This window comes from Odontomachus brunneus, unplaced genomic scaffold (genome assembly GCF_010583005.1).
Source record: "Odontomachus brunneus isolate Ranch 3 - 2012 unplaced genomic scaffold, Obru_v1 Obru_scaffold_010, whole genome shotgun sequence".
NCBI classification, from domain to species: Eukaryota; Metazoa; Arthropoda; class Insecta; order Hymenoptera; family Formicidae; genus Odontomachus; species Odontomachus brunneus.
The window spans coordinates 1847772-1868180 of NW_022639460.1; the positions used below are offsets into that span (position 1 = coordinate 1847772).

The following is a 20409-nucleotide window of genomic DNA, read 5'->3' on the forward strand; positions in this document are numbered from 1 at the left end:
TATAAACCATAAGACTTAAGCTTCAAACCTAAGAAACTGATTAATCACAGTCGATTTGGGAACGCAACGGGAAATAGCAAGGCCGATTGCAGTCTAAAATTGCTGTGAGAAGTTGATCATTTGAATATACATGGCTTGTGCGCTAAATAATTCAACAAATCCTTCGCGAGAGGGGAAACAACGATCGAGAAATAACGGTCCAAAGCGCCGAAAATTGGCACGTGGTACGGACGCACGTTCGCATGCGGTGCAACCGCAAATCTTGTGAGTGTCTTTCCTTCGCCTCTTATGATCGCTTGTAATTCGATGCGACGATCCGGATCCCAATGCTTTCGTATCCTCCTATTTGGCCGTCGCAACATTAGGAGCGATTTAAATTCATGGCGATCGAAATTAAGGTCGCCCCGGACGGACGTCTCTCGCTCTCACCCCACGATCATTGCCGTGCCATTACGGGATGCCCTACCAGCACCATCAAGAGAGAAAGAAAGAGAGAGAGAGAGAGCCGTTCATAGGCGACTCATTGTATTCAAAGGTGCTCGCCGTTGTAATTTTCGTCCCGCGATCGCGACGAAACAAACGTTCCTTCGTACAGTCCCCAGGTCGAATTCTCGCCTCTCGACCAAACAGTTCCGCGCGGCTGTTTAGGTGCCACTAGTCTGGTTCGTGATTGCCCGCCAACAACACCGAATCGAAATTCGACTACTTCTGACGCGTCAAAATGTCTCACAATTTCGCGTTCACAATTAAATATAAGCTTGTACTTTATTTATATTTAGAAATTCGTATATATATATATATATATATATATATATATATATATTACAGGGAGATATATATATATATATATATATACATACACACACATATATATATATATATATATATATATGTATGTATATATTACAGCGGATAAATTGAATAATCATTGTCGACAATCTTCCTTACGATTGAAAAATAATCGACTGCGATTAATCAATTTTCTTGCTGCTTCTTAAATCTTACTGCTTATGTTTTTCTGTACGTCTGAACTCTAATTATTCGTTTCCCTAGCGATCTTTAAACGTGCTTTTGTTTTAATAACCGATTTTTTTGAATGTACAACAAATTTATATAGATTACTATAGATTTTGTAGTGAAATTGTACTTTCACTGGTTGTGTAATCGAAATCAGTAAAATATAAAATGGAGCAGTAAAGTGGGAGTATTTTCATACTGAAAATCAGTGAATGCTCACGCTGATTATCAGTGAAATATTGTTTTTGCTTATTTAATCTGAAAAAGTTTTACTGATTCACTTTAAGAAAGTATTAGGACCGTAAATTGTTCGCTCATTCAAGCTACCCCAGATTAGAGATGCTTTTGATTTTTGCGACTGGTATATCGCATCGCGTGCATTTGACGAGATATATATATATATATATATATATATATATATATATATATATATATATGAATTAACATAAAAAATATGAAAAGGAAATACAGGTTCCTACTGATCCAACATTCTCTTGATCGGTCCCGATATGGCTGACCACGCCTATCGGTGACATCAGTGTAGCGCGATAAGTTGAGTCCCATATCATTAAATTCAATCCCGTGCTAATTTCGCGTGTATAAACTTATCTCGTTTCCTCCCGAGTCACTTCAAACATCGATTTAAGAGATATCCTTGGAGGCGTGTCTTCCCCGAGGTTAAATATAATTTATCCTTGAAAGTCTCTTTCTCACGTCGCGCGTCCGCGTAGAAACGATCGTACAGGACGATTCGTAAAATAAACGCTGCAGGATCGACAGGATCCTCACGTCGGTTTCAACCCCCGTCGCATTTGAAGTAGTAATTCGGGGATTCGAAGAAAGGACTTAGCGCGCACTCCTCGGATCGTCCGAAAATCAAGATGTCGATGCGGTTGTCGTTCAGAATTCGGAATAAGTTTCCTCGGCACCGGATATGCGGCGGTCTCTCGAAATGAGCAAACGCAAGCACGCGATAATTGCACGATTCTCAAAAGGACTTGTGAAGACAGATTTTTCACAGTGCAACTTAGGAAAGTGCTTCGTGGATTTCTCTGTAAATTTGAGAAAATTAAGAGATTCATGCGATTTGGATCTGATTTCACGGCGCGCGGTAAGAGGAGAAGTCTCGTCGCGGGAGAGAGCATGCTAATTGGAATGCACGCTGAGTCTTCACCTGTCGACGGACAGCAACCATCTTTGTCTTCGATTGCCGAAACGCACACCGCTAATCATTTATTCCTCGCGTACGCGACGACTCCTCTTGACGCGCGTGAATCTTCGGGACGAGCCGAGCTTTCGGGGGACATACTAATAACGAACGATACTCCGAGAAAGCAAGTCTAAAAACAAATGTAACCGATTCCCAACGAACTCGGTATTTAATAATCTTGAGATATTTACGACAAAACAGTTGATTTTCGATCATTTTGGCGAACGACTTAGGTAGACAGAGGAAACCGGAGTTACATGGCCCCCAGAGATTGCTCATGTGCTATTTCATAGTATTTATCTTGAAAGAAATAATGGATACAAAATCGCGAAATGGTCCCTTCAGAACATAAATATTTTTCTCTGAGTTTCATTAAAATCGGAATAATATTACAACTAAGAAATAGAAAAAAGTAATTTGGTAATAGTAAAATAGTAAAGTAAATTTTCGAGTCTTGAGAGAGAGAGAGAGAGAGAGAGAGAGAGAGAGAGAGAGAGAGAGAGAGAGAGAGAAATTTTTCATTAAGCCATTAATGCCTGAGCCTGAATTACAATCTGTGAACTCTTCGTAACTATGCAAAATAGAATATCAAAACATGTTTAAATATAGAAAAAAATTAATTTTTCTAATTTGCTTAATCAATAATTGTTTAAACAAATTATTAACAATTTGATTTTTTTTAAAACTAATAGCGTGACTTAATTCTACGGGAAAAATTACTAATTGTAGTTTAGGTTCAAGCATTAATATTCTTCATCGTGAATGAATAAAATTGAGCGATGTATTACTAGCTTCTTGCAAAAATTTCTTGCAAATCATATACTGTTTCCGGTAATAAATGCAATTTTCATTCATAAAATTATTGAAACAGAGCATATGGGCGGAGAGGTTAGCTCATAACTAAGTGGATGTAATAACTAGTGGTTAATGGTTGGTTCATAATTAAAGTCGGCAGGAGGGTTGTGAAGATTTCTCGCGGAAACTCTAGAACTATTAATCAGGATTTATATTTTATAAAGTGGCCCTGCGCGCTACCGGGAAACCGAAGTCGGTGCCAGGGCAAAATGATCACGTTGCTGCATGTTCATATTTTGGTTAAAAATATAACCAATGGAGTAACGGATTAACAGAATCGTGGCGAACATTAATACATAGAAGAAGGTTGTTTCTATCATGTGTTTATACAGTCAGCCACAACAAATTGATTGACTGAGAAGTTATAACTTCGAAATTCTAAACTATAAATGATCTAGCCTCGGTTTTCCTTATATTTTATCAGTCGATTTTTGAAGATCACATTTCTTACACACAAAAAAATACATACTGTGACACAAATGCTTTGAAGTATTTTATACGTTTATACTTGTAAATTATACGTTTATAATTTACAACTTTTTACAAAACTTGCAAAATTTTACCTAATTTTTCTGTTAAGACATATCCCTTAAAGAGAGTTTCCAAAAGAATTGTGGTAGCGAACGTTGGTATTCAGTGCATTTTCGGTATTCAAGATAGCTTCACAAATAATAGACTCCAATATCTCGCGCGAGACATTCGCGATCTCGGAGAACTTCGCGCGCACAAAGTTCGCGGTGAGAACTCACGAGTACCGGACGCGGACGTAAATCCGGAGCGGCCGACGACGTGGCTGTGGAGCCACGACCCACTAAATACATCCGCGAGATATACGACGGCGATAATTTATTCGCCGCTAAGTCATCCGCGCGGAACCCGCTTTCTCGCGACGCGTATTTCGGTTCTACCGGTATTGCGCTCGTGCACCTCGATTACGGGGCACCGGATAACACCGCACGAGATTCTCAGCTTAATTGACCTCGCGTATAAATGAAATTCACCAACGGCGCGCGGATATCGAAGAGAACCGCGTGCGAGCAGGAGGACGAAGTAGAGAAGGAGGTGGAGGAGGAGGCGACTGAACGGAGAGAACAGGCATGCTTGTTCCGCGGCTGCTAGATTGCAATCCCCGCGTCTCTCTGTGGCGAGCTCGCCGGGAATACTCGTCTTCGTGATTCCCATGGTGGTAACGAGCCGAGAGCGGTGCCCCCAAATAGACAGGTGCGCGTAAATTTGGCAGCAACTTTGTTAGTCGGTTTGTAAAGGTTGTATCCCTCGTGAGTATGTGTATGTGATTCATGCGGCACACAGAAAATATCATTGCACTGCTGAGAAGGGCGATTACTCAGTTTAATTTCCTGCTTTCAAGTAATAATTCACATCAATAAAGAATGTTTCCTTGATAACAGTTTTCAAGACTATACTCGCCGCATATTTTATCACGTGTTCGAAAGAAAAACTTACTTTCTTTGCAAGAATATTAGAAACTTTATCGAAGAAAACGTTGACTCTATGCAGCAAACCGAATTTTCATCTTACTTTAATATTCTTGATTGAAGTGTGAAACTCATTAAGATTCAAGTATATTTAAGTGTGAGTAAATTTGATGCTTACGATATATTTGCAGATCCACGAACTTATGAAATACTTGAAACAAGTAACATTTATTTTATTTCAATATGTATTTTTTTATGTGCATTCACACTTCTCACGTAGAATGATAAATCAGGAATACGTAAAAAAGTTATCAAAATTTGCTCAAATATGTCATGTAAAAATATAATATGAAAATCTGAGTGTAATTTTTAGTAAATTGTTATATGAATATAATAAAAAATTTACATTATGTGATTATTTTGCATGACTATTTTGTGTAAATATAACGATTAATTCAATATAATATACTTATTATTGAGAATTAAAATTTCAATTTTCATATTTGAATATTCTCAGTTCAGAAGTAAATTTTCAATTTATATTTGTGTTTTTCAATTGTGAAATATTCAATTCTTGATTGACTTTTTTTCCGTTGAAAATTAGAATCTTAATTTGAGAATTAAAACTTTAACACTCATTTTGATTTTCTAAATTATGTGTTAACATTTCAATTCTGAATTAAGCTTCAATTGCAATAAAATTTTAATTAGCTACTTTGTTATTGCATAACGCAAATTTAACGATTAATTGAGTATATTTTTGTTATAGAGAATATATATTATTAGAAAATAATATAGATATAGCATATATATTCAATACACGATTTTGATATTGAGAATATATAATATTTATTTGTTATATTTAGAATTGAAATTTTAAACTCTCGCTCCTCAATTAAATTTTTGCAATTGTGGTGTAAATGTTCAACTCTAAATAAATTGACCTTTGTCCTTTTGAAAACGAAAATCTTAATTTTCAATTTAGTTTTCCGAACTATATATTAACATTTCAATCCTGAATTGAGTTATAATTGCAATAAAATTTTAATGAACTACTGACAAACCTGTCTTTGAGTAATATGAAAATCTAATGATTAATTCAATACATTTACTCTATAAATATAACTTAAAAAATTACAAAGTTCTTTCGTCACCAATTGTCTCACACAAAGCTAATCCTGAAAGTCTATCCGGGCGGCCGCGAGCTGCACGTATCTACGCGAAGTAGAAATCCGGCCTTGCAACATTTTTGCCACGCACTATGTAGCAGGAGAAAGAGCAGACACGTCCTTGATTACCCTCTTCATATGAAAATCGCCGAACCGACGTGAAACTACATTCTTCGCGTTCTCGTTTATACTGCTGCTGCTGCTGCTGTTCGTGTGACGTTTCGTTGCGACGTGTAATTAGATAACATTGTCGAGCAGCCTCACAAAGTGGCAGCGCGTCTCGGCCGGAAACGCGTGGTCGCATCCTGCGCGAATCAATCTCATTATATTTCGGGCGGGTGTGTGTCCAAGGATCTCTCTCTCTCCGGGTGGGAGCGCTGCCAGAAATCTCGAGGCGACCCGGTCCCTCACAACGGCCGGACGTATGACACTTTGTCTACCCGGAAAGTCACGCGTCTCCGTTGTCCGCGAGTCGGTGCATCGCGACGAGAAATCGCCGATAGATTTATTTTCGCGCTGCACCCTTAATTAGCGTCAACGCGGACGATCGATAGTACGACAGCTGCATTTCCGCCGCGACAAAGCCCGCTAAGACGCCGATAGATAGTTTCGTGGAATAATAGAGAGGGAGAGAAAGTTTCATCATAGAGCAGATGGACGTACACGGACAATTTATCAGACATTGTGCGTTGCAAGTAGACTACTACGAGTATTGTTTTCGGTCCGTTGAGCGAACTGAAATCTCGCAGCGAAACTGTAGTTATTTGTTCTTTCTTATTATTTTCTGACCGCGCCCAGATAGATTATCACGATGATGGAAACTTTGCAATTCTTTTGAGTACATTTGTGAGATAAATATGTACTTTATTAAATTAATTATTCAACTTATATTATACAGTAATTCAGAATATATATTTATTTGTTATTGATAATTAAAATTTTAAATTTTTGATCGTCAAATTTTTGCAACTGTGAAGTAAATTTTCAATTCTTAATTGATTTTTCTCCTTTTGAGAATTAAGATCTTAATTGAAAATTAAAATCTTAATTCTCAATAACAAATATATTGAATTAATCGTCATATTTTCACAAAATAGTCATATAAAATAATCACACAAAATAATGTAAATTTTTTTATTATGTTCATATAACATTTTACTAAAAATTACATTCAGATTTTCATATTAAATTTTGTACAACCTGTTGTTTTGGGCAAATTTTGCTCATTCTTTTGGTGTTTCTCTTGCATTTCTCTCATTATTCTGTGATAAAAATAAGTGCCATATGAAGCTTTTTACAAATAGACTTACAGCTGCCAAATTTATGTAACCCTGGCTGTGTGTGTAGTCACTAATATTTATTCAGCAAACTTACAATAAAAATTTATTTTCGCTAGAAGTCCTGTGCGCATGGAACAATTCTTTTCGCGAGCTAATTACAAATTTGTATCCGACAGTCAATGCGTGTTACAGAACGAATCGGTTCTACATCTTGAGAATTCGATAATTTGACGAGACGATCGCGACACACAAATGGTCACACTTTATTTAAACCCAGAATTCACAATTTCTCCTGACAGAGCGATGAATACACGACGATAACGACGATATTGTATTGCGCTTGTGTAATCGTGACTTTCTAAATATAGGACGCGAGAGCTCGTGGCAGGAAGAGGTGTACGACGAACGTGTCGTAGAGGAAAGCTTCCTGCGATTCACGAACCAGAATAAGACATTCGTATGAGTAAACGCGCGCCGGTTCCTCCATTCCGGCCGCAGTTATCATGGGAACGAGGGTGGACATTATTTTAATTAAAAACGTTATATTCGTCACATGGATGATTGTCATCGCGCTTGTACAGTCCAGGAATATAAATTACAGTCAGCTTCCTTCGGTTAAAAGCAGAACTCACGTGAATCCATTTAATCACTCGATGCTTATTGTAATGCAACCTGAGTTTAGAGAAAGAGAGAAGGACTCTTAAATTAAAAGAAAGGAATTTAAATTAAGAAAAAGGAAGTTTAACTAATTGAGATTCCTGATCAATCACGCGTTTATATTGGCTTGATGACGTCGGAAGCGAAGTAAACCATGTCCAAAATTCCTGCGAATCACGGTTAAATAAAAAGATATATCATTAAAATGACACTTGCGATCTGTTCTTGCGAAAATGCTCCGGATATTTCTCTTTTGCCGAAATAACTATTACATAACCGCAAAATAAATATAATTAATCGACAGCAAATCAGCTGCCTGACTCGAATATAACCGAATAACTATTTATACGCATTATTTTTCTGTTTATCTTTTATTTTATTTCTTTTTCGAAACTTCGTGCGTCCACCAATTACTTTCTGACATCTTTATATTTAATAGATCCAAATATCTTTCTCCTATCTCCCGGCATTCGCGAAGATCGAACGGTCCCGTGGGTGTAACAACCGGTTTCTCCGTTCCGTCGCAGAGCGTTCGCTTATTTCATCTCGCGTCGCTATTCCGACTAAAATTAACAATAGCGTTGCGTCGGGACTGTCATTGTCGCGGAGGAGGAACTGCCAGTCTATCGCGTATGTACAGACAGTAAATTACCGTCACGACACGCGCACGCGACGTATGTTCCATCGTCGCCGGCGAGATTTACGAGCGCGTGGCCGCCGATTTTTGTTGGCTAGAGCGCGAAGACGAGGACGAAAATTCGCTCCGCTGCGATCGATCGCAAATCACCCGTGCAAAGTAAATCATTATTATCGGTTCCTACGTGCGTTTTATTATTCGCCACAGCTGTCACACAAATTAATCCTTTTTTTTTTTGCAAAAGAGAACATTTTTCCTATTTTTTCTTTTTTTACGAAAATAAATAAAAATAACATAATAGAGAACTTTTATTCTTCATTCTCACAAAAATGATATGTTTCTCTTATGTTTCTACACCGAGACAGAAAATATTTAAGAAATAAAAAATATTTGTTTGTTTGGGGTACTAATCACGTATCTACTTAGACTAATATAAAATATTTCTCACGTAAGAAAATATACATTTTATCTCAGCCTTTCGTGAGAGCAATTTTTTATTCTATTTAAATAAAAGAATTTGATTTAAGTAAAAATCAGTAAGATAAAATGAAGCAATAAAGTGAGAATGTTTCCACTGAACATTAGTAAATGTTCACTGATTACCGATGAAATGCTCTTTCCACTGATTTCAGATCAGATACATTTTTACTGATTTACTTTGAGAGAGCATTTTTGTATAGAGTTCTAAAAAACGTGATCGCGCTCCTCGGCGCTCTAAAGCTTGATCTACAGTGTGTTCTTTGCTTCCTGCTTCTTTCTCTTTATCTTTTTCTTACTCAAACCTTAAGCTTGAAGCTAGAAAAAGACAGAAGACAAGAAACAAAACGCAAATTGTACACTGAGAGAAAAATGTATGATATTTGGAACTATAATGGCATAGTAAAAATATTATAGTTAGGAATATAATTTTCATAGTAAATGTTACCATAATATTTGTAATATTTACAATATAAGTATAGTATAACTGACCTGTGTAAAATTTTTACCAAGAATTATAATTATTTGAAATAAAAAATATGGTAAGGTGGCAAATATTGAATGGTAAGAGAAATTAATTATTTTATATAGTCAATACAATTGGAATATTTGGCAAATATAGGTACTATATGTAACTATATTCCCAAAAGGTGCTTTACCATAAATATAGTAATAAGATAGTGACTATAAATCTGTGTTCATTCTACTACATCTTCATGTTTAGATGAACTATAAATATATGTTTGAGGCCAAAACGAACTATAAAATAAAGTGAGATTATAGTTATTCCAACTATTTTTTTCTCTCAGTGTAGAAACAGAAAATATATTATAGATCAAGCTTAAGGAAAGGTTAGGCAAGAATCCCCAGCACTGGGAAGTGATCGATCTCTCCGGTGGGGACGATCCCGACTGACCGTTGCAAAGTTGCGTACGATGTTACACGCGAAACCGGAGAAATAAATCGAATTAGAGAAATGAGTGCGCGCACGGGGGAAAGAGAGACGTTCACCTCGGCTACCTCTTTGGCGCGGATTCCGTAATTCCTCCACGGGGCGGGATGGAATGGAATCACAGGATGGCGTGGAATTTATGATATCCGTTCCGGGCAATGCTGATCATTCACTGAAACAATTGTATTCCACTTGGCGGTTTGAGAAAATTTGCTCGGTATTATACATCGCGCCGAGGCGCGATTTCCGTCCGACGCGATGCCTTAATTACTTTATACGGGGATTGTGTATCCCCGAGTCGAAATTCGAGCTAAACTACTTTCGACCTAAACTTTCTACTCTCTTAAGCTAAACCAGAGTATTTAATTATAATTCTACTCTCGGCCAGATCAATGTAACACTTTGAAAAAAGCGCATTTATTTATGATAAATAAATTTCCCATACATTATACTAAATCCAAATTCTCACTTTTGCGTTTGTGAATTAACGACCTTCATGTATCTTGTGTGCAATGACAACGTCTGTGTTCGCAAAGTGCATCAATGATGGAGATAGTTACTACTATTAGATGATCCAATCAACAAGATTTTGCTGATTGCAGTGCTATACTTATATAACTGAACTGAAGCTGTAAATATAACATCATTTTAGTGAAGAAAGTACACTGATTGTACTTTAAAGAGTAACATCTGTATATTTTGTGGGAAAAATGTATGTTTAATACGAAAATAGAAGTCCTACTTATAATACCTTTAAATGATAGAAAACGCATAAAGTGTTTGTAAGCTCCAAAGAAGACTTCTCGACGAAGCTATGAATTAAATAAAATCAAAAGAGATTGATACAAACTTTGGGGTATCAAAATAGCTGTTAAATAGAACATTGAGGTCGAAAGAGAAGGATCAAAATTTTGACTCAGGTCGTCGGCCTACAACATAACTGTCATCGTTCTCTGTCTCTCCCTCCCTCTCTCTTTCTCCTTCTCTTGAGATTGCTTGTATAAATAGCATCGATTTTCATCGCGGCAACATTTTATCGACTCCTGTTTGCATCGCCCAGCCGTCGTAATTCTCGTAAAATCGTCCCGGTGACGCCTTTTACGAGATCATTTTCAGCCGTGTCCGAGGAGCGTCATAAATGACTTCCTTCCGTCGCGATTAACATAATTCTCCGCGCATCGCGTTATTCGTATTAATATACACGAGCGCGCGTTAAACGCCGAGAAGCGCGAATGACGAATGCAGGTGCATGCATGCATGCGTGCGTGCGTGCGTGCGTGCGTGCGTGCGTGCGTGCGTGCGTGCGTGCGTGCGAGAGGGAAAAACACAACGTGAAAAACGCCGATTAAGAAGGTTGACTGGCGTTTGACCAGATAAAAGGTGAACCTGTTATATGTACAGAGTGAGATATATTATCATATTGGTCAATATTGATGGATTACTTATTCGCTTCGCTGGCAGGTGTGCGTGTCCGGACACAGACTCAGCTCAGACTTGACGGTGTACTCGTCTGCAAAAGAAAGAAATGAGACTCATTTTCTCCACTAAAAAAATATAAAAATATGTTGCAAATTGTTTTGCTCTCTCGCCATACTGACAGCTGTATGTTGATGCAACATTCTGTACATAATGCGAAAATTAATCGAATTAACCATGCATAATAGAATTTTCAATAATCTTTACCATATCGTTTCTGAGATACTTAATTGTAAATTTGTATTATGCAAAAGAGAGAGAGAAAGTGCGTGTATGTGTGTATCGTCAATTTATCGTCAGAGATTCAAGAGAATTTTAGATTTTTCAAGGAGAATATTTATGAAGTCGATAATATACGAGTGGAAACGTGGCAGCATGATAAGTTAGCGCTCTAAATCTGAAATACCCCTCATAAATGTCACTTCTATATTTCTATACTCCTCTATTTATCCATTACAACATATAATGTCTATGTGTTTGCAATTCAAATTAAATGAGACTGATCATTTATTAAAAGCAAAAATGTTTAAAAAATGAATAAAAGAATAATTTTACGACAATATTAGTGAGATAAAAGTGTCAATATATGTAATAACCTTCTTTTATTTTAAAAGCTATCTGAAATATTTTAAAAACGACTAAATAAAAGTTGTAAGACATCAGTACCAATTAAGTAAGAAAAGACATGAATATGGAATGTAAGGCGTTATTGCTTTTATTCATTTTTTAAAAGCAATAACGCCTTACATTCCATATTCATGTCTTTTCTTACTTAATTGGTACTGATGTCAAATGTTTTACAACTTTTATTTAGTCGTTTTTAAAATATTTCAGATAGCTTTTAAAATAAAAGAAGGTTATTACATATATTGACACTTTTATCTCACTAATATTGTCGTAAAATTATTCTTTTATTCATTTTTTAAACATTTTTATCAACAAAATACCAGCGTTGAGTAATAACTAGTTTATTAGTTAAAAGTTAAGCTGAAAGATTAATAACTTTTAACTCACCTTAGTTAAATTTCAATGAATTAAACTTTAACTTAAACTAATTGTTTTAAAATTTATGAATCTTAATATATTAATTATTTTGTTTACAATGTAAAACATGAAAAATCAAAAATAATGTTAGCGAAATATTTTCTCGTTCTAATCGTGTTTTTTCTTGTAAGAAAAGAGATAAAATTAAATACAAGATGTAAGCATTTTTGGTTTGATGATTATGAATATCAAGTCAAATGTGTAAAATTATTTGTATAAATAATAAAAAAAAATGTTTAAACAAAACATGTAAAAAGTTGAAACAAATTATTTATACAAACAATTTCTCGGTTTGCCCGAGATTTGAACTATTTTTTACTAATTTGGCACATATTTAAAATATTTCGGTTGGAATCTCAGCTAAAAAAATTTAGAATAATTCGTGTCTCAGCTATGCCGATTTTGTTAAAATTATTTAACTATATCTTATATTCAATTTTATTTCTTATTTTTATTGTACTTGATGATAGGAATAAGAACATTAAAAAGCTATAAAACTGCCCGTAAAACTCAACGTGGGCCAAAATAAAAAAATATGACCTAAATATTTTATATACTTCTACATTTGTGCCAAATTAGAAAGAAATCGGAGTATATCTTTTGGGTAGGTTTTAATTGTGAGTCAATTTTATAAGTTATTATCTTCGTACTTAACGTAATTAAAAAAGACATCAACTTACCCAAGCTTGTAAGATACTAATTGATTACACAAGCAGAATATTATAGTTTCCTTTTTATATCAGTTCTTTTTAATTTTAGCATGTTTCTGGTAGTGCAGACTAAATATAGCAAATTTAGCTAGAAACATAGCAAATTTTTTAATAGCGCACTTCACTTCCTGAAATGTAAATAACACATATCAAGTGACAATTATTGCAGAGTGTCAATCTATTTCTTGGTTATAAAGTAATTTTTATTGCACAATTCTCGCCGTGTAGTGAGTAGCGCTAGAATCTCTTGAACGTGTGCATACACATGCCTTCGATTCGTTCCGCCGCAGATCGATACGATCGTTCATTAAATAGCTTTGTACCCATCGGGACGGCACCGGTGTTCAATCCTTCGCGATTTAATTGATTTTAATAATGCCGGTTTGCCCTCGCCTTTTTTCATCATGCTTCTTCTGCCCGAGTGTTTCGCTTAATTTTATTTCTCCTATTAGGGTGGCGACCCTCTACGCAACCGCCACTTAAATAATTTCCCATTAATGGTCGCCATTTCCGTTTATCTACCTCTAATATCCCCCGATAATAGCTTAATTACCATCTCGCGGCGCGTTTTCCCGAAGGGAGAGACAGCGCCGATAGAGGAGACATGAATAATACATGAAAAGCGCAGCCCCGCGTCGTGCGGCACCTCGAAATCTGCCGGCGTGGTCGACCCTCCTCCAAGATCGCTGTCGCCCGGGTTACCTCTCGCTCTGTCTCGATGTTTCTGCGCGATCTTATCGGTTAACCGCACAACTATCATGAGATCACCCCGCGCAAAGAATAATGCAGAATTTACACCTTGGCAGAGAAGCAGAAAGGCGGCAGCTAATCAGAACTCATGCTAGTAGTAAGCAGAGACTGTCAGTTATCACCTGACCACAAGATTGCGTTTGGTCTTTGCTCTTCTACTTTCTGCATTTCTGTCAAAGTGCGAATTCTCCATAAGGGAGAATTTGCACGTTAGTAGAAAGCAGAGACTGTCGATTATCACCTGCCCAGCAGCGCGAGTTCTATTCGACTTCTGCCTTTCTGCTTTCCTGCCAAGGTGTGAATTCTCCTTAAGGGAGAATTTACACTATTTTAAAGCTTAGTCTACCATGTGCTCTTTGCTTCCTATTTCTTATTCTCTGTCTTTTCTTGGCTTAAGGTTTGAGTCAGAAAAAGATAAGGAGAAAGAAACAGAAAGTAAAGAACACATAATATATAAAGTTTTAAAGAAACTTTACATCTTAATAGAAAGCAGAAGCTGTCGATTATCATCTGACCACCATTGTGAGTTCTGTTTAGTTTCTGCCTTTCTGCTAAAATACGAATTCTCCCGTAGGGGAGAATTCATCCTTAGAGAAAATTCACCTTGGCAGAAAGGCTGAGATCAGTCAGAACTCGCGCTGATAGTGAGCGATACATTATGCAGAAACTGTCAGCATGAGTTCTGATTAGTTTTTCTGCTTTTTCGCTAAGGTGTGAATTCTCTCTAACGCAAAGTGGCGTTCCTCGCATAGCTCAGCGGCCTGAGTGACGTTTCCCGATGCAGTGTCGGAGCGCGGACGAAAATCCGCGGTTCCACGCCCGCACATCCGCACTCGGGAATTCACGTGTTGCTTCCTTCAGCAGTCGGAAGCATAACTCTGGCTGGCTGCTGAGGCTATTTTCTAGCGCGCTGGTCAGAACGCCGGAACACAATAAAGTTGACGGCCGCGTGTTGCGTTGCGTTACGTATGTCTCGTGCTCCACAAGGGCGTAGTAGAACGTGCGGCTCTTAAAGCGCGCTGCCCCGACTAATATGGTGGAAATTACCGTTCGCCTCGTAAATCGACGCAACCCGCAATTTACATCGGCGAAGCGCGCCATAAGGCTCGCTATTATGCCCCGCGACATTAATATACGAGACATTAAGGTCCAACGCCGCTGCGAAGGTCGTATCACTCGGTGACTCGCCCAAGCTCCTCGCGGCTTCAACAGCGATTTTTCGTCCCCTTATCACCTCGTGCGCTCTCGAGCTTCTCGAAGACTGCTTCGTTAACCACGCACTGTTGCGATAGCATCACGTTTTCAGCGGGCATGGATGCCCTGTATTTTAGAATTTCGAAGTTACCACTTCTCATACGACTAATTGTTGTGACGGACTGTATAAACACATAGAGACAACCTCCCATGTATTCATTATTTACTGTGCAAACATGATAGAGGCAGTCTTCTTTTAGGTGTCCACGATTCCGTATATATTTTACGTAACCATATATTTGGTTCAGCTCGACTGTATTCAGTCACGATGGAAAATATTAATTTCGAAAACTGTATCAGTTTTTTTTATTTTTTGACCGTAATATTACTTAGAGATAAAATATCTATGTTCTGAAAGTACCATTCCGCGACTTTGTGTGTATCCACTTTTTTTTCAAGATAAATACTAAAAAAAGCACATGAGCAACATGAGCTTTTAAAGCCATGTAGATCCGGCTTGTCCACTACATGCTACAGGAACAAATTTACTCTAATCGTCTGAAACATTCACTTGGAGTCAGAATCCACTCGAATAAAACTTTTAAGCTTAATCTATAATGTGTTTTTTGCTTTCTGTTTCTTTATCTCTTTCTGACTTAAATCTAATCTACAATTTGCGTTTTGCTTCCTTTTTCTTGTTTTCTGTCTTTTTTTAAAACTTAAGATGTAAGTCAGAAAAAAGTAAAGAAAAAGAAACAGGAAGCAAATAACATATTGTAGATCAAGCTTTAAACCTTAAGCTAGAAAAAGAGAACAAGAAATAAGAAGTAAAGAGCACATTGTAAATTAAGCGTTACACTTACAAATATTCTCCAAATGTTTTCACTGTGGCTTCGAGTAAATTTTCACTCATTTCAATTTAACACTAAAAAAATGTGAAGATACAAATCCTCCCATTCTGTTGCTTCAACCCACTCTGCCGTCCAACACTTCCGCGCAACTAATTTTTGTATTAGCGATAGACATCTGCTGCATTTTAATACCACAAATACACGCGATCTATGTGCCATGTGATTTATGTGGGGAATATGGCGATGATGCTTAATTAACTGCTTCGCTCATTCCCTCTCGGTTAATTGTTGGCAGCAACGACGATTATCTTTCTGATCTTTTGCTCTACCATCGCGCGATATGCTTCGCGTTGTGCGGCGAAAAGGCCACTGCTTTTGGGAGCTCTCCACGCTTCCAAAGTGTCGGCCGAGACCCCGGTCGTTTTCGGAGTCTTCAAAGTCGCGCGGTAGTCCATGACTATCTCTTCTTCCTTGCGTTAAAAAATAATGCCGTATATCGACACGTATTTAATATTTATGCTCGGGACATTAAAGGCTCGCCGCACGGCATATCATATTATGCAACATATTTATATATTCCGTGCAATGTATATATACATATATTGGAGGTGTTACTCGAAATATAGTCATTAGCGAAGATGGGATGTAATTGCGCATCGCAACGGCGGCTAATTCGCGCACAGCCGCTCATAAACCGATCTTATCTCGTCCGTTCGTCGTGCAGTCTACACGAAGCATCGCTTGTTCCCCGATGTACAGGGTATCCCACAAGTCGTGAACTTAATTTCAATAACGAATTCCTCGGTGAATTTCAGACAATTTTCCTTGCAAAAGAGAGGAAAATGCCGAGGCACTCGTGGTTACAAGCGATTAAGAACGATGAACTTTGCGTGAAGCAACTTTTAATAGAATTTTAATTGGGCGATTAATTAGAAGATGTGTTATTAACGTTATTAAGTTATTTATGTTATAATCACACGAAAAGAGAATATTATACGAGAAAATATTACACAACACACTCTCTCTCCCTTTCTCTCTCTCTCTCTCTCTCTCTCTCTCTCTCTCTCTCTCTCTTTCATATAAATTCTTTTCAATTTTACTGTGCGTTCGCAGTAGTGCAGAAATAGATTGTGTCAATAAAGTCTATCTTGCCAAGGAACGTAATAAATTTCGCTAGAAGAATTTAGCAATTATTTTAACGTTTCTATTTCCAAAATATAATAAATAGTATATGTGGAATAAATAGTAAATAGCAGGGTTGGGAAGTAACTCGTTACTTATAACGAAGTTGCAGTTAGCTACATTTTTTTCGGTAACTGTAACTTAGTTACTTTTTTCCTATCTATAACTGTAACTTAACTTATTTTTAGTAACTTGTAACTTTTTTAACAGTTACTTTAATAGTTACTTGGAAAACATAAAATTAAAATTATATAGTAATCGTATATTAATTTAATAAATTTATCAAGGTATTTATGAAGCATGTGATTAAATTCTTTTATAATTATAATTCCGCCCCCCCCGCCCCGCTAATTTTATTTTTAAAATTATTTAAATTCTCCGTTTTTGAACTCCATTCTCGCTATTCTATCCTACCGCGTATAACTAAAGAATTTCCCTATTAATAAATACCTATTATCATTACAAACATTGAAGATTACAAAGTTACGGTAAAAGATATGTCCTCCTTCTCAAGAAGATTAAAAATCGCGATGGTGGAACAGCCTGTACAGAGAAATCCACTAATAAGATCGAATCATCGTTCCTCTTCGTCTACGATCAGATTGGCGAGGTTGACAATGAGTCGAGTTCTCGGGTGTTATCTTCGTTCATGTCTCCGAGACTCGCGTTGTGAGACTTCTTGGTCGCGAGAATTTGCGATCGTCATCGGTGATCGTGACCCACGCGAGTGAGAAGAGGAATACCGTGGGTGTCGCTTGAATCAAGAGAGAAACGAAGACCTCTTTCTCTCTCTCTCTCTCTCTCTCTTTCATACTTTCTCGATGTCCTTCTTGATGTTGTCTCCGCGCCGCGTTCACCGTGCGCGACCTCGTCGAATAGTCGGTTGCCTCGGGCCCGATTACTTATGCAGTCTCTACGTTAGTCGGCTCGCAACGCCGCACGACCGAGCGCTCTTCTTGCTTACCCTTCGTAACGTGTACTTTATTCTTTCCAGATGCGCTCGCGCCGATAGCTACTGGCGATTCGCTCGTTTAACAGTGTAACGGCGAGGCGGCGGGAGTCGGAGCCGGTGAACGTCGTCGAGCGGTGGCGGAGGAGCGAGGGAGAATGATAGAACGCGGGGAAAGAGGGAAAGAGCGAGATGGCGAGGCGCAGGGAGAGAGGAAGGCACCGAGGGTGTGGAGGCAAAAGGAAAGGCGGAGGGGCAGCCGAGAAGGGGATGCATAGGAATGGAGCGCGACGAAAATACGCCTGCATGTTCTGCCTGCGCGAGGGTGCGTAACTGGAAGGTGAGCGCAATATGTTTACCGTCCAAATATTGTCCTGCCAATAATCGTCTCGCGCGATCATCTCAAGCCGCGAGCGTATACATTTCCGATCGGATCCCGAGCCCCTCGTCTCGCGTGATTGACTTTGGAGTATTGACCTTACGTTTCTGAAACGTACACGTCCTCGTCCTCTCGTGCGAACGCTCGTGCGAACGCTCGTGCGAATACAAAGAATGCAGTTTGATTGAATTAACCCGACAATGAACGAAGCAACGCGTCCTGGCTGAAGCGAACAGAATTTCTATTTCTGAGGAACGAGTTTGGCTCATAAAAGCCGGGAATTCTATTCCGATTGGAGGAAATTCTGTTTTGCTGTGAAGAAAGTAGAAACTTTTGCTTTGGCTGAAGGAAACAGAATTTCGGGTTCTCTGGAGCGGATTGAGTTTATAAACAGAAATTCTGTATTAGTTGAATAGAAACAGAAATACTGTTTTGGTTGAAGAAAATAAAATTTTGTTTTGATGTTGAAAAAATAGCAATTTTTATTTTCGCTTTAGCTGATGGAACAGAATTTTTTATTCTTAAAGCCGAATTTGATTCATAAAGCCTAGAAATTTTGTTTTGATCGTAAACAACAGAATTTCTGATTCGTAGGACAAAATTTGCTCCATATGAGCAATCCTGTTTCCTTCAAGCAAGACGAGTTTAATGCGTTCATTATGAGGTCAATTCAATCAAACATTTCTTCTTTGTGTAAGAAAAATCGGGCAAGCTTTCGGGAGTATTTTTCTTCCTCCAAATCGGACGAATGATATATGGCTGCAGACAATTGTGGAAAAAACTATGTTTAGTGTCCGAGGTTAAACGGGAATTCGTTCACGTACACAGGACCGTTTTCCGCAGAAGTGCTCGAGGCGTGACGAATGTGGGACCGGCACGCGTCGTTCCGCTTCTGAAAAAGCGCGACGCGAGAGGAAAAAAGATAGAACCGGGGAAAAGGATAAGACGAGGACGCGACGCGTCGTGTCGCCCTGGCGGCGGTGATGATTTCACAAAAACGTTAACGAAATGCGTTGTAATTAGGGGTCAAAGGGTGTACACATGGGAATTGCGAGCTATTGGGACAGTTTGGGAAGAAGTAGAAAATTTCAGGCGAGAACGGAAGTTTGAACTTGAAATGCGAATATATCGTGAATTTCCGACTCGAAAGTTCCGAATGATCTCTACGTTATCCTCGGAGAACTCGAAATTTTTTAATATTTTTTTTATTATTAAATTATTTAATTATTTTTATTATTATTTTTATTATTTTTATTAGTAAGTGGGGAAACAATTATGGACTAACTTTATCTCGTTCGTTTATGTTGAATTTTAATGATTTTATGAATGAAGATTGTTTTTATCATTACAAAAAGAATATATCATAAATAGAGTATATCATACTTGCAAGAAAACTTCATTCTAGCTGGTAACACGTCGCTTAACCTTATGTACTCACAATGGAAAATATTAATACAAAATTTCGAGATGCTCCGAAATTTACTTTGCTAAATCAGTTTTTTCTCATCATTTTCATCATTTTTTAAATGTGTAATATTACCCTGATTTTAATGAAACTCGAGGAGAGAGAAGTTCTAAACGCACCATTTCGCGATTTTGTATCCATTGCTTCTTTCAAGATAAGTATAAAAAAAAATAACTAACGTATCTCTAGAGCCATCTAGATCCAGTCTCTAAATACAGGATGATTAGAAAATCGGTTACTAATTTGCAAAATTCACATTTTTTTTAGAGATAATATATATTTAAAATTTCTCTTGCTGATTGTACTGGAACCTAAGAAATTCCAAAGTGACAATCGACTTTTGGGCCATTCTGTATCATGAAATATCTTTAGATTCGAGAGACCACCGGATGATCTCTGCAGCGTCCTCGGAGAACTCGAACTGTTCGAATGGTTCGAGCTCTCGCGACGCTCACGCATTCACTTTGCGATAAATATGCAGAGGAGGGCGGCTGGGAATTTGAAGCTCGTTATGCGCGAGCCGCAATCGATGGTCGATGGTATGAGAGAGCCTGCCCTAACCGCCGGTTCCGATTACGTTTATTGAAATAATTTGACCGGCCTCTTTCCCGCGGCGGGACCCCCGCGGGACACATTAAAATATCAACGTGTCGGCCTGATCGTCGTAATTTGGGCCCTGAATATCGGGCTTTAGCGCGTCGCTTTCTTTTTTCTCCCCT

General features: G+C 37.9%; 1 long non-coding RNA gene across 1 annotated transcript in view; it reads left to right on the top strand.

Annotated features, from left to right (window-relative positions):
- LOC116840524 overlaps positions 1-20409 on the top strand; it is a 90350-nt gene that overhangs the window by 61695 nt on the left and 8246 nt on the right. The window contains exon 4 of the long non-coding RNA XR_004377372.1: positions 17892-18186. This is a non-coding gene — a long non-coding RNA (uncharacterized LOC116840524). The remainder of the gene's footprint in view (positions 1-17891; positions 18187-20409) is intronic.